We start from the raw sequence: 12,570 nt of genomic DNA, 5'->3' as shown, positions 1-12,570 counted from the left end.
TAAGAGGCCACAGATACGGTATATAGGTTAGATAGGGAGTGGAATGGAGTATTGATGAGGCAGTCCATAGGTTCACAGTTTTTTTAAAACCAATTTTACATGTCTTCTCCTTGGATCTCTTGTCAGGCATGGTTCAGCCACCCTTCCTGTTTTATTTTTATCCCAGGCAAGAATGAACAATTGTTCTAGTTCACCCATATAAGCATATGGAGGAATTTAAAATAGAAGGATATGTGGGAAGAAGGGGTTAGATAGTCTTAGGTGAGGTTTAAAGGTCGGCACAACATTATGGGCCGAAAGGCCTGTATTGTGCTGTACTGTTCTATGTTCTATATACTTATTAAATGTTTGCATTGCTGATCCACCATCAACAACATAAGTAACTTTCTCCAATCTATCTTAGCCACTGTCATATCATGTTAGTTTCCTTTATTGAGAATTAGGAGCCGATTCTCAGAGTCTACCACATCGTCTTCCATCTTACTGAAGAATTCTATCCTATTATGATCACTGCTACCCAAAGGATTTTACACAAGATTGCTTATTATTTCATATTGTGATTGAAATTTAATATAGAATTATTTATGGTGAGTTATGTAAACAGTTGTGTTGCAGATGATTTTTGCTGCTTTTAATTTTTAAATTCATTTTCAGGATCTGGGCTTCATTGGTAAGACCAGCCTTTACTGCCCATCTCTGATTGCCCTTGAGAAGGTGGTGGTGAGCTTCCTTCTTGAACCACTGCCATCCTTTGGGTGAAGGTACTCCCATGGTGTTGTTGCGGGGGGGGGGGGGGGAGTTCAGGATTTATAGTTTATGTGATTCCAGACCTCTGAGACAGCCTAGCAAACTGTTCATTTCCAGAGGCAAGAAGGACTGGACAATAAGGTGCTTGTGACATCCACATCTCATGAATGAATGAATAAATAAAGGCAACAATGAGACTGGGAGGAAATTTAGAGGAATTAGAAAAAACATAATTTGTGGCAATTAAAACCCCATGTTGTTTGTACAAATTGTTAGGAATGCAATAGCCCCCAGGTACTAATCAAAATGATTAAAATCATAAACAAAAGAATAGGCTTAATGTTATAAATAATATCAGAGATATAAATGAAATCTATACACTTTAAACATTGAATTACATGAGCTTTCTTTATTCATTTTCAAGATCTGGACATCACTGGCATTTATAGCTCATCCCTCATGCCCTTGAGAAGATTGTGTTGAACTGCCTTCCAAAATCGATGTAATCCTTCTGGTGAAGGCATGCCCATAATACTGTTGGGTGGAGCGTTTCAGAACATTGACCAGGCAACAATAAAGGACCAGTAATATATTTCCAAGTCAGAATAGTGCAAGACTTGGAGGGGAACCTGCAACTGTTGGTGTTTCCTTGCACCTGCTATCCTTGTCCTTCTTGATGATGGAAGCCATGGTTTGGGAGGTGCTGTCAGAGTACTCTGGACAAGTAAATGCCATGCACTTTGTGTATGGTGTATACCACAGCTATTATGTAAGAGTGAAGGAAATAAATGCCTAGGGTGATTGATGGGATGCCAATCAAGCATGTTGCTCTGTCCTGAATAGTGTTGAGTTTCATCCAAGCAAGTGAGGAGTGCTGCATATGTGCCTTGTAGATTGGGGTGTCAGGAAGTCCTCCATAGGATACCCATTCTCTGAAATGCTCTTGTAGCCAGGGTATTCTGTGGCTAATCCAGCTGAGTCTCCAGTCAATGGTGACTTGTAGGATATCAGTGGTAGGGGACCCAGTGATCGTAATGTCAAGGATAGGTGGTTAGATTTGGACACCGACTGAAATTTGTCGTAATTTTATGTTTGATTCATGACCCCATGATCTTAACCAATGGGTTTACAAGAGGATTAATCTTAATGAGGAATGGTATCAAACAAAGCTGTGTTATTGCTCTGACACTTTTTCAACCTTCTCACTGTGACATATCCTTCACCTCCCACAAACTTCTTATTGGAGCTAACCTTCAGAATTAATGGAGACTGTTCAAACTACAGTAACCACACTCCAGAACCAAGGTCAACCCAACCTTGGTAGTCAAGCTGTGGAATGCAAATGACACTTGCATTCGCCTTTGCTCAGAGGAGTAGTTCCAAACCACCACTTACTTGCTCTCTGATGCATACAACAGTATGGGCCTTACACTTATCATCCACAAGACAAAGCCATCCGTCTACCTGCTCCACTGTCCTCCAACAATAAAGGTTCAGGTCAAGACCCTGGAAAATGTGGACCATTTCTCATATTTTGGGAGACACCTTTTGGGAAGGTAGGCATCAAGGTAAAATCTAACATAGCTTTCAATGTGCCAGCGCAGTCTTTGGTTGATTGAAGAAAAGGGCATTTGAAAATAAAGACTCACCAGGCACAAAACTCACCAAACACTGAGCAGCAGTGATCCCTGCCCTCCTATGTACCTCTGAGACCTGGGCTACCTACTGCTGATATTTGAAAGATACCAAAAACTCTGTCTCCACAAAATTCTCCAAATTCACTGGAAGGTTAAGCAACCAACATTAGTCTCCATTCCCCAAGCCAAAATGCTCATCATTGAGGCTCTAATCACACTCAGTCAGTTCCATTAAACAAGCCATGTCATTCATGTGCCCAAACCAGATTCACTAAACAATCTATTCTGAACTTGGTCAAGTAAATAGATTGCTAGGCAGACTGAGGGAAAGATTCAAGGGTGTGGTCAAAGCTTCCTTGAAGAATTGCAAGATCCCCACTGACTGCACAACATGGAGAAAGAGCATTTGGGATGGTACTGAAGACCTTGAATTCATACGTCGGGAGCAGATGGAAGCCGGCGGAAATGCCTACACATCCAACTGCCCTGTCAGGCACCTCTTTCCCTATCTGGGAAAGCATGTATGGTTCTCACGTTGACCTCATCGGTCATCCCAGAACCCGCAATGCTGTCGTGAAAGCAAGTCAATTTCAGTGTGCAAGGAATGTCAAAGAAAAAGAAAATAGAAGGATTGGCAAAAAAAATCCATTGGCTTCTCCAATATCCTTCAGGAAAGAAAATTTGCCATTCTTTCATTTGTGGTAAGTGTGATTCCAGGCCTCTGAAGTAGCCTAGCGAACTGCTCATTTCAAGAGGTGATTAGGGATAGACAATAACTACGGGTGACATTCGCATCTCATGAATGAATGAATAAATAATGGCAATCATGAAACTGGGAGTATTTTACAAGGATTAGAAAATATGATTGTTGGCAATTAAAACCTGTGTAATTATAACCCCATGTTGTTTGTATAAATTGTTAAGGAATACAACAACCCATAAGTACTAAATGAAAATGATTAAAATCATAAGTGAACGAGTAGGTTTTCCCACTATAAAAAACAATACTATTAATACAAATGAAATCTGTATACTTTAAATGTAGAAATATGTTTGTTTTATTTAATGTATTCATTTTCAGGATTGCTGGCAAGAACACCCATTGTTGCCCTTGAGAGGGTGGCATTGATCTATCTCTCAAATCCTTCTGGTGAAGGGTTGTCCCACAGTGCCACTGGAGAGTGAGTTCATGCCTGAATCAGCCCATGGTCTTGTTGCATGGATTGTCGTGTTTCTGAGGACTTTCATTTGAAATTGAACATTGTGTAACCATCAGCGAATATCCCCACTTATGATGGAAGGAAGTTCAGTAATGAATCAATTGAAGATGTTTGGGTCAAGTTCACCATCCTGAGGACCTCCTACAGTGATGTCCTGGGGCTGGGATAATTGACCACCAGCAATAATAGCCATTTTTCTTTAGCAAAGAAACAGGCTAGTTGACTCACCTATTCCTCAATTTATGCTCCATTCCAGCCTCTTCCCATTTTCATCATCTGTCAGTGTAACCCTCTTTTTTTCTTCTCTCTTATATGTTTGACAAGCCTCTCCTTAAATGCACACATATTATCCACTTCAAGAAACATCCTGCAGCAAATTCTATATTCACACCTCCCTTTGGGTAAAGAACTTTCTTCTGAATTCTTCCTTGGATCTTTTGGTGTCACAACCAGCAACAAAAGAAACACACTGAGCATGATTCAGTGTTAAAAACTATTTTATTAATCACTACTTATGATAATACGTAAAATAAAAGTAAAAAAAAATGTTAGTATGTTAGAATTCAAAAATGTTAAACCTTGAACGTTAACCCCAAAACTAAACTCTTCGTGTGTGTGTATGACAAAGTCCAAAACTCCCAGTTCCGGAATGGTTCTTAAAGTTCAGTTCCGCAAGCCATAAGGTGAAACATGAGCAAGGGCTTCTTCAACAACCACCGTTGTCTGAAGATAAGATGTAGATGTAGAAAAACATAGAGAGAGTACATACGAAATCCAAATGTTCCACGATGGAACCAAACGACACTTCAGTGTTTACTCGGTAGTGACTTCCTCACCCCGAAAAGCATCCGAACCGTGGTCGTCCACATACAAATACCTGTTTCCTTCTACAGGTCAGCAACAAAGTGAACTCCACCGGATTACTTCCAACTTCCATCCATGGATTTCAGTGGCAAACACAGTTATTGTTTCTCATCCATCGGTAGAGAAAAAAAGCAGGCTGGTGTCTCTCTCCCTTCTCTCTCTCTCTCTTCTTCTTCTGACTTCTTCAACAACGTCATTACGTCCTTTATCTTCTATTGACGTAAGCACGCCCCACACACACATACACACTCTCTATCTTAAAGGGACTTTCACTGAGTCCATAACACCTCCCACCTAAAAAAAATTTTCCCCAAGAAAAATTTAACCGCGCATACAGTTAGTAATGTTAATGATTATCATGCTACACAACTACAGACTATCAGATTAGTACAGATACATGTTTCCCATTTAACATCGAGAAAGACAATCAGCAATCACATTATCTTTGCCTTTAATGTGAGTTATCATGAGATCAAACTCTTGCAAAATTAAACTCCAGTTTAACAGTCTTCTGTTCTTGTTTTTGACTCGGCTCAGAAACACCAATGGGTTATGATCTGTATACACAGTCAATGGTTTCTGAGCGGTGCAAACATATACACTGAAATGTTGCAAGGCTAAAACAAGCGACAGTAATTCTTTCTCTATGGTGGAATAATTCTTTGATGCTCATTAAATTTCTTTGAAAAGTAAGCTACAGGATGGTCAATATCATCAAGGTCACCCTTCTGCAACAACACAGCTCCTGCAGCTTCATCACTGGCATCTACTGCTAATGAAAATGACTTTTCAAAGTCAGGTGTTTTGAGCACAGGATGGTAGCATAAAATGGCTTTCAGCTTCTCAAATGCTTCTTGACAAGAATCTGTCCAAACAAACTTTACTCCCTTCTTCAGAAGATTAGTTAGGGGAAGAGCAATATCAGCAAAACTTTTACAAAAATTTTCGATAATATCCAACCATTCCCAAAAATCTTCTAACAGTCCTCATACCTGTGGGAATAGGGAACTCAGATATTGCTTGAACTTTTGCCTGAACAGGAGCTTGCTTGCCTTGACCTACAACATAACCAAGATACGTCACAGTGGCATGGCCAAATTCACTTTTAGCCAAGTTAACTGTAAGGTTAGCCTTGGAAAGTCTTTCAAACAACCTTTCTAACGCAGAGATGTGATCCTCCCATGTATCATTCCCAGTCACTAAGTCGTCAATGTAGGCATCTGTATGTTTTAAACCATGAATCACTGAATTAATCATTCTTTGAAATGTTGCCGGAGCATTTTTCATTCCAAATGGCAAAACATTGTATTCATACAATCCAGAAGGGGTGACAAAGGCTGAAATCTCCCTTCCTCTATCTGTTAATGGAACACACCAGTACCCTTTTAATAGGTCAATCTTTGTAAGAAATTTTGCCTTTCCCACTCTGTCTATGCAATCATCCACCCTAGGAATAGGGTAAGCATCTGACTTTGTTACAGCATTCACTTTCCTGTAATCTGTGCAAAATCTAACAGTTCCATCAGGTTTAGGTACAATAACACAGGGCGAACTCCAATTTGAAGTAGAATGTCTAATAATATCATTTTCCAACATGTATTTTATTTCCTGATCAACAAGTTTACTTTTTTCTACATTCATTCGATATGGGTGTTGTTTGATTGGTTTTGCATCCCCAATATCAACATCATGGGTAATTATCGATGTTCTGTTTGGAACATCTGGGAACAGATTTTTAAATTTTAAAATTAATTCTCTCATCTGTTGTTTTTGTGAAACTTGTAAATGGTCCAACTTCGTTTCAAGGTTCTCCAGGATATTTTGGTTTTTTAGTTTTGATGGAACAATATTTGGTCTAAATTGGCCTTCCTCAACATCAACATCAGGCATTCTAGAAACAACCTTTACACCATCCACCAAGGCCACAACTGAATCCCTCTCATAATAAGGTTTTAGCATGTTTACATGACAGAGTTGTGTTTTCTTGCGTCTATCTGGTGTTTTGATTATATATGTTAGATCAGTCACTCGAGATTCAATAACATAGGGTCCAGAAAAACGAGATTGCAAGGGATTATTTTGGCTAGGGAAAAATACCAACACCTTTTGCCCCACTGCGAATGTCCTAGGCCGAGCACGTCTATCAAAATATGTCTTCATTCTTATCTGGCTTGTTTTCAAATTCTCTCTCGCTAGCTGGCAGACTCTCTCCAACCGAGTTTTAAATTTTTTGGACATAGTCCAACAGACTCAAGTGCACTTCCTCATTAACCCATTGCTCTCTTAACAACTCCAAAGGTCCTCTCACCCTATGTCCAAACACAAGCTCAAACGGACTAAATCCTATTGACTCCTGGATTGATTCTCTAACGGCAAACAAAAGTAAATGGATACCTTCGTCCCAATCCTTGGTGTTTTCAAAGCAATAAGTCTTCAGCATATTTTTGAGAGTAGAATGAAATCTCTCCAGAGCTCCTTGAGATTCTGGGTGATATGCAGATGATACAATCTGCTTTGCTCCCAGCTCATAGACTATTTGTTGAAAAATTTTTGACATAAAATTACTACCTTGATCAGATTGGATTTCTTTTGGCAAACCAAACAAGTTAAAAAATTTTACAAGAGCCTTTGACACCGTCTTGGCCTTAATATTTCTAAGGGGTATTGCCTCTGGAAATCTAGAAGTGGCACACATGATGGTTAACAAATACTGATTTCCAGTCTTAGACTTTGGTAAGGGGCCAACACAGTCCACAATCACCTTCAAAAAGGGCTCCCCAAAAGCAGGAATTGGCTTCAAAGGAGCCACAGGGGGTTTTTGATTTGGTTTACCTACCATCTGACATGTGTGGCAGGTTCGACAAAACATCACCACATCTTTTCTCAAACCAGGCCAATAGAATTGTTTCAAGATCTTCCCTACAGTTTTATTCACACCAAAATGACCACCCAAAGGCATACTGTGGGCCAGGTTTAAAATCTCATCCCTATAAACTTTTGGAACAACAACCTGATGAATAACTTCCCATTCCTCATTAACAGGAACATGAGGAGGTCTCCATTTCCTCATTAACACTCCATTTTTGACATAGTATCCAGTTGGCACTTTTTCATCTCCTCACATGAGAGAGCTTTTTCTTTCAATTCTGTCAACTCAGGGTCCTTTGTCTGTTCCACCATAAAATCCTTCCTCGACAAAGACAAATCTTTAAATTCAGGCTCACTATAAGGATGTTGATCCTCCAGTGAAGACAGAAAAGTCTCAGATAAGGCATCATAATTTTCTTCCTGTTTAGGACTGTCACAAGGAACCACATCAGACTGCACCGGACTGTCTGTCTTGGCTAATTCTTTAGCTCTAGCTCGAGTCACCGCACATGATGGGTAAACATCTGGATCATTCTCAGACTCATCAATCCTTGGTTTGGTTGTTAACCGTACCACAGGATCACTTTCTCCATCTGCAAGGTCATTTCCCAATAACAAAGAAACTCCTTCCACTGGCAAACTAGGTCTTATCCCTATCTCGACTGGTCCTTCTACGAACTTTGACTTTAAAATCACCCTGTGAAAAGGGACAGACATGGTGTCACCTGTAACGCCTCGTACTAGATTTACTTCACCAGTGTCACTTTCTTCTCCAAAATTTAAAACACTGTCCAGCAAGAGAGATTGACTAGCCCCAGTATCTCTAAGAATTTTCACTGGCACCTGGGGTGACTCATCATTCAGTGAAACAAAACCCTCTGATACATAAGAACGGAATTCTTTTCTCACCTCCTCCAACTTTTCCGCTTTTACCTCTTGCAAGGACTGATCTATAACAGCATCTCCTAAACCTTTTTGATTTTAATTGCCTGAAAGCAAGCATTGGGCACAGCTTCCTTCTTTTTCTTCAAAAGGGCACAATTAGATATCACATGGCCAGGTTTCCTACAGTAATAACAAGTACGCTCAACAGGTTTCTCCAGCCCTGGCTTCTTTTCATCTTTTCCTTTTTGATTACCTCCCAATTTAATCTCCGGTTTACCTGGATTGTCTTTGTAACTCTTTTGAAAGGTTTTAGGTTGTCCCCATTTGGATTTATGGGTTAAAGCATAATCATCTGCCAACCTAGCAGTTTCTTGTAAAGTTTCCACTGCCTTTTCATTTAAATATGTTGTTAATTCAGCTGGAACACATCTTTTAAAGTCTTCCACCAGTATCAATTCTGTCAATTTATCATAATCCCCATCTACATTTTTAGCCAGGCACCATCGTTCAAAACATATTCTCTTACCATTGGCAAATTCCATATAAGTCTGATCTGCAAATTTCCTCAAGTCTCTGAATTTTTGTCTATAAGCCTCAGGGACCAATTCATAGGCCTTCAAAATAGCTTGTTTTACCTTGGTATAATCAGCTGCATCCTCAGCAGACAAAGCAGAATAAGCTTTTTGAGCTTTACCTTTAATCACACTCTGTACCATAAGAGCCCATCCTTTCCTTGGCCAGTTTGAACTCACAGCAACCTTTTCAAAATGTTGGAAATATTGATCAACCTGATCTTCTTCAAACGGAGGGACTAATCGAACCTCCCTGCTGGCTGAAAAACCATCATCAGAATCAGATTCCAAACTCCTACGCTTCATTTGTAACTCATGCTGCCTCTGTTTTTCCTTCTCCTCACTATCCAGCTCCATCCTCTTCAATTCCATCTGCTTCATTGCTAGATCAGCATCTATCTTCATCTGAGTTAGCTTTTGTTCGGCCTCTATCTTTAACTGGGTCTGTTCTCGTTCGGCCTCTAATTTCTTTTGCTCTCGTTCAGCCTCTAATCTCTTTTGTTCTCGTTCGGCCTCTATCTTTAACTGGGTTTGTTCTCGTTCAGCCTCTATCTTTGCCAGCTGCACCTGTGCCTCAGAAATTGCTATTTCACTGCCAGGAAACTGTTTTAACACTTCCTTCTCAAACACCTTCTTTTCCACATAATGGCCAGCTATCAGTCTCTGAATATCTGCCTTTCTCATAGACTGCTTTACTTCTGTAAGGTTTAACCTTGTAGCCATCTTTATCAAATCATCCTTTTTCGCCACCTCCAATCCCTTTTGGGTTGGTGACTCCAAAAATGCCTTAATATCCATTGCTGCTGGTTTCCACACACACAAGCCAATTAAAAAGAATTTATCAGACCTCCCTCAAAAATCTTTGGATTGAATCCAGAACAAATCTTGTCAATCTGGGGAACGATCCCAGACCACAGTCGTTAATCTTTGGATTGGATCCCGGACGAGCCCCCAATTTTGTCACAACCAGCAACAAAAGAAACACACTGAGCATGATTCAGTGTTAAAAACTATTTTATTAATCACTACTTATGATAATACGTAAAATAAAAGTAAAAATAATGTTAGTATGTTAGAATTCAAAAATGTTAAACCTTGAACGTTAACCCCAAAACTAAACTCTTCGTGTGTGTGTGTGACAAAGTCCAAAACTCCCAGTTCCGGAATGGTTCTTAAAGTTCAGTTCCGCAAGCCATAAGGTGAAACATGAGCAAGGGCTTCTTCAACAACCACCGTTGTCTGAAGATAAGATGTAGATGTAGAAAAACATAGAGAGAGTACATACGAAATCCAAATGTTCCACGATGGAACCCAAACGACACTCCAGTGTTTACTCGGTAGTGACTTCCTCACCCCGAAAAGCATCCGAACAGTGGTCGTCCACACACAAATACCTGTTTCCTTCTACAGGTCAGCAACAAAGTGAACTCCACCGGATTACTTCCAACTTCCATCCATGGATTTCAGTGGCAAACACAGTTATTGTTTCTCATCCATCGGTAGAGAAAAAAAGCAGGCTGGTGTCTCTCTCCCTTCTCTCTCTCTCTCTTCTTCTTCTGACTTCTTCAACAACGTCATTACGTCCTTTATCTTCTATTGACGTAAGCACGCCCCACACACACATACACACACTCTCTCTATCTTAAAGGGACTTTCACTGAGTCCATAACATTGGTAACTATCCTAAATGACAGCCTTTAGTTATGCTTTTCCCTACAATTGGAAAAATTCTTTATTTCTATTCTCTTCTATCAGATCTTTCATCATTTTAAGACCTTCTATTAGGTCAATTCTTTTCTCAAGCAAATAGAAACCCAAGCTGTTCATCCTTTCCTTATGTGTATACTCTGTCATTTCCGGTACCTAGTTCTGGTAAAAATTTCTCTGCAAGCTCTCCAGTGCTTCTGCATCTTTTAAAAAAAAATCATATGACAACCAGAAGCATTCATTTCGCTCTTAGTGGTCTAATCAAGGTATGGCAGAGGTTTAACATAATCTTCTGATTTCTCAATTCAGTCCATCTAGAAACAAACATTAGTACTTGGTTTGCTTTGTTAGTGGTCATGCTAACCTTTGGTGCAACTTCTAGTGACAGGAGTATTTTTACTCTGAGATCCCTTTGTTCTTCTACCCAGATTCCACTACTCACCTACACTCCTGGGGCAAACTACGTGTCTTTGGGATGTGGGAAGAAACTGGAGCACCTGAAGGAAACCCATGCGGTGTTAGTTTGGCACAACATTGTGGGCCGAAGGGCCTGTTCCGGTGCTGTACTGTTCTATGTTCTATGGCCACAGATAGCACCACCAGAAGTCAGGATTGATTCCAGTTTGTTGGGGCTATGAGGTAGCAGCTCTGGCAGCTGTCCCCAGCATTACCTAGATCTTTGTTGAACTTCATTTGCATGATACAAACAAGCTCAAAACAAATGCCTAAGTGCCATGGGATATGGAAATCCAAATAATAAATGAAATTAAATTACAAGATGAGAAAAAGGGATATTAACAGAAATTATCTGTCATACAACTGCACCTGGTAACCTCAGTCAAACTCCAGGTTGTTTAAGTTACTTTTACTGTCTTGAGATGAGACAATATTAAACTGTCAAAAATAATGACATGGATGGTGGTGTTAGCCACAAAAAAACTTTGAATCACCTATGAACAGTCACAAGCTATTTGCAAGCCGGAACTGTGCATGTAATAGTCATGTAGAAAATGGGGACACAAAGAAAACTTTCATGTAGAATGTTAACAGCAGTCACCTAGGACATAACAGTTCTGGTCTATTCTAAATATTCAACACACTTGAAGTGATTATTGCTTTAGCCACCTTGGCACTTGATGACTGTGGAAATGGTTCCTCCTTAATCCATGCATTGGTAGTTAAATACAGATAATCTCTATGAGAAAAAGTTAGTGCATTCATGCTTAAGACAGATGAATCGTCCTCACTATATAGCTGGCTACCAAGGTTTTTCACCAGTAAGATATTTTAAAACAGTGGAAAGGATTGTACACGACTCTTCTCTATTGACAGCCTCTGGTTACGCTTTTTCTCACAAATAGAAATATTCTCTAAATCCACTGTATCAAACCTTTCATCATGATAAAACCTTCTGTTGGGTCAATGTTGTGCATCCTTTCTCAAGCAAGGTCAAATCCATCCTTTCAAAGGAATACTATCCACTGAAGGCAAGCTGATCTGCAAGAGAGACAGATGGCTGAAGCATGCATGGCAGAACATGCAGCTCCCATTAGTTACGTTCAGATTTGGACAGAAAGAAAAATAGAAAGAAGTAGAATGAGGGATGAGAATGGGGCATGAGTTATGGAGAGAGCAAACCACAGATTCATTCCAAACTGCAATAAATTTCAACCAACCTTTGAAAAGGATGGAAGAGCAAATTCATGGGATCAACAGCAGTTCTCAGTCACCTTGAAAAAACCATGACTTGGGAGTGTATCAGTAGAGTGAATCTTTCTGATCTTGGCCTGCTGACTGGAATCACTGCCTGCAGTCCCATCCCACTCACCCACAGCCCAAGCTGGATCTGGAGGACTGATCTTACTGACTACCTCTGCTGGGATCAGACATCATGATATGGTGAATCCTCAGCAACTCTTGACCTCCAAATCTACCTTGTCGTGATCCTTGCACTTTATTTCTCTCCCTGCACGGCACTTTCTCTGTAACTGCAACACTATATTCTGCATTCCTTTTTCTTTTTACTACCTCGATGTAATTATGTATGGTGTGATCTGTCTGCTTGGCACG

This window comes from Pristis pectinata, chromosome 9 (genome assembly GCF_009764475.1).
Source record: "Pristis pectinata isolate sPriPec2 chromosome 9, sPriPec2.1.pri, whole genome shotgun sequence".
In the NCBI taxonomy this organism is placed as follows: domain Eukaryota; kingdom Metazoa; phylum Chordata; class Chondrichthyes; order Rhinopristiformes; family Pristidae; genus Pristis; species Pristis pectinata.
This window is presented reverse-complemented; position numbering follows the sequence as displayed.